Source organism: Pristiophorus japonicus, unplaced genomic scaffold (assembly GCF_044704955.1).
Source record: "Pristiophorus japonicus isolate sPriJap1 unplaced genomic scaffold, sPriJap1.hap1 HAP1_SCAFFOLD_56, whole genome shotgun sequence".
Classification (NCBI taxonomy): Eukaryota; Metazoa; Chordata; class Chondrichthyes; family Pristiophoridae; genus Pristiophorus; species Pristiophorus japonicus.
The window spans coordinates 4,254,320-4,258,202 of NW_027254467.1; positions in this window are offsets into that span (position 1 = coordinate 4,254,320).

The window sequence follows — 3,883 nt, forward strand, 5'->3', positions numbered from 1 at the left end:
TCCCATTGACTCAGATACACACTGGTACTGGGGGACTGGGGAGAAAGGTCAGAGTGAGTCCCATTGACTCAGATACACACTGGTCCTGGGGATAGACTGGGGAGAAAGGTCAGAGAGAGTCCCATTGACTCAGATACACACTGGTCCTGGGGATAGACTGGGGAGCAAGGTCAGAGAGAATCCCATTGACTCAGATACACACTGGTCCTGAAGATAGACTGGGGTGGAAGGTCAGAGAGTCCCATTGACTCAGTTACATACTGGTCCTCGGGATAGACTGGGGAGAATGTTCAGAGAGAGTCCCATTGACTCAGATAAACACTGGTCCTGGGGATCGACTGGGGAGAAGGGTCAGAGAGAGTCCCATTGACTCATATACACACTGGTCCTGGGGATAGACTGGGGAGAATGGTCAGAGAGAGTCCCATTGACTCAGATACACTCTGGTCCTGGGGATAGACTGGGGAGAAAGGTCAGAGAGATTCCCCTTGACTCAGATACACACTGGTCCTGGGGGACTGGGGATAAAGTTCAGAGAGCCCTATTAACTCAGAAACACACTGGTCCTGGGGATAGACTGGGGACAAAGTTCATAGAGAGTCCCATTGACTCAGATACACACTGGTCCTGGAGATAGACTGGGGTGAAAGGTCAGAGAGACCCATTGACTCAGTTACATACTGGTCCTCGGGATAGACTGGGGAGAAAGGTCAGAGAGAGTCCCATTGACTCAGATAAACACTTGTCCTGGGGATCGACTGGGGAGAAGGTTCAGAGAGAGTCCCATTGACTCAGATACACACTGGTACTGGGGATAGACTGGGGAGAAAGGTCCGAGAGAGTCCCATTGACTCAGATACACGCTGCTCCGGGGGATAGACTGGGGAGCAAGGTCAGAGAGAGTCCCATTGACTCAGATACACACTGGTCATGGAGATAGACTGGGGTGAAAGGTCAGAGAGAGTCCCATTGACTCAGATACACACTGGTCCAGGGGGACTGGGGAGAAAGTTCAGAGAGATTTCCATTGACTCAGATATACACTGGTCCTGGGGGACTGGGGAGAAAGGTCAGAGTGAGTCACATTGACTCAGATATACACTGGTCCTTGGGTTAGACTGGGGAGAAAAGTCAGAAGGAGTCCCATTGACTCAGATACACAGTGGTCCTGGGGATAGACTGGGGAGAAAGATCAGAGAGAGTTCCATTGACTCAGATACACACTGGTCATGGGGGACTGGGGAGAAAGGCCAGAGAGAGTCCCATTGACTCAGTTAAACACTGGTGCTGGGGATAGACTGGGGAGAAAAGTCAGAGGGAGTCCCATTGACTCAGATACACACTGGTCCTGGGGATTGACTGGAGAGAAAGATCAGAGAGAGATCCATTGACTCAGATACACACTGGTCCTGTTGGACTGGGGAGAAATGTCAGAGTGAATCCCATTGACTCAGACACACACTGGTCCTGGTGATAGACTGGGGAGAAAGGTCAGAAAGAGTCCCATTGACTGAGACACACACTGGTCCTGGGGTCTGGGGAGAAATGTCAGAGAGAGTTCCTTTGACTCAGAAACACATTGGTCCTGGGGGTCTGGCGAGAAAGATCAGAGAGTGTCCCATTGACTCAGGTACACATTGGTCCTGGGGATAGACTGGGGAGAAAGGTCAGAGAGAGTCCCATTGACTCAGACACACACTGGTCCTGGGGGTAGACTGGGGAGAAAGGTCAGAGAGAGTCCCAGTGACGCAGATACACATTGGACCTGGGGATAGACTGGTGAGAAATGTCAGAGAGTCCCATTGACTCAGATACACACAGGTCCTGGGGGACTGGGGAGATATGTCAGAGTGAGTCCCATTGACTCAGATACACACTGGTCCTGGGGATAGAATGGAGAGAAAGGTCAGAGAGAGTCCCATTGACTCAGATACACACTGGTCCTGGGGATAGACTGGGGAGCAAGGTCAGAGAGAATCCCATTGACTCAGATACACACTGGTCCTGGAGATAGACTGGGGTGAAAAGTCAGAGAGTCCCATTGACTCAGTTACATACTGGTCCTCGGGATAGACTGGGGAGAATGTTCAGAGAGAGTCCCATTGACTCAGATAAACACTGGTCCTGGGGATCGACTGGGGAGAAGGGTCAGAGAGAGTCCCATTGACTCAGATACACACTGGTCCTGGGGATAGACAGGGGAGAATGGTCAGAGAGAGACCCATTGAATCAGATAAACACTGGTCCTGGGGATAGACTGGGGAGAATGGTCAGAGAGAGTCCCATTGATTCATATACACACTGGTCCTGGGGATAGACTGGGGAGAAAGATCAGAGAGAGTTTCATTGACTCAGATACACACTGGTCCTGGTGGACTGGGGAGAAAGGTCAGAGAGAGTCCCATTGACTCAGACACACACTGGTCCTGGGGGACTGGGGAGAAATGTCAGAGAGAGTTCCTTTGACTCAGATACACATTGGTCCTGGGGGTCTTGCGAGAAAGATCAGAGAGTGCCCCATTGACTCAGATAAACACTGGTCCTGGGGGTCTGGGGAGAAAAATCAGAGAGAGTCCCATTGACTCAGGTACACATTGGTCCTGTGGATAGACTGGGGAGAAAGGGCAGAGAGAGTCCCATTGACTCAGACACACACTGGTCCTGGGGATAGAATGGGGAGAAAGGTCAGAGAGAGTCCCACTGACACAGACACACACTGGTCCTGTGGATAGACTGGGGAGAATGGTCAGAGAGAGTCCCATTGACTCAGATACACATTGGACCTAGGGATAGACTGGGGAGAAAGGTCAGAGAGAGTCCCATTGATTCGGATACACACTGGTCCTGGGGATAGACTGGGGAGAATGGTCCGAGAGAGTCCCATTGACTCAGATACACACTGGTCCTGGGGATAGACTGGGGAGCAAGGTCAGAGAGAGTCCCATTGACTCAGATAGACACTGGTCCTGGAGATAGACTGGGGAGAATGATCAGAGAGAGTTCCATTGACTCAGATACACACTGGTCCTGGTGGACTGGGGAGAACGGTCAGATTGAGTCCCATTGACTCAGATACACACTGGTCCTGGGGATAGACTGAGAAGAAAGGTCAGAGAGAGTCCCATTGACTCAGACACACACTGGTCCTGGGGATAGACTGGGGAGAAAGGTCAGAGAGAGTCCCAGTGACTCAGATACACATTGGACCTGGGGATAGACTGGTGAGAAATGTCAGATAGTCCCATTGACTCAGATACACACTGGTCCTGGGGGATTGGGGAGAAAGGTCAGAGTGAGTCCCATTGACTCAGATACACACTGGTCCTGGGGATAGACTGGGGAGCAAGGTCAGAGAGAATCCCATTGACTCAGATACACACTGGTCCTGGGGGACTGGGGAGAAAGGTCAGAGTGAGTCACATTGACTCATATACACACTGGTCCTTGGGTTAGACTGGGGAGAAAAGTCAGAAGGAGTCCCATTGACTCAGATACACAGTGGTCCTGGGGATAGACTGGGGAGAAAGATCAGAGAGAGTTCCATTGTCTCAGATACACACTGGTCCTGGGGGACTGGGGACAAAGGCCAGAGAGAGTCCCTTTGACTCAGATAAACACTGGTGCTGGGGATAGACTGGGGAGAAAAGTCAGAGGGAGTCCCATTGACTCAGATACACACTGGTCCTGGGGATTGACTGGAGAGAAAGATCAGAGAGAGATCCATTGACTCAGATACACACTGGTCCTGTTGGACTGGGGAGAAAGGTCAGAGTGAATCCCATTGACTCACATACACACTGGTCCTGGGGATAGACTGGGGAGAAAGGTCAGAGAGAGTCCCATTGACTGAGACACACACTGGTCCTGGGGTCTGGGGAGAAAT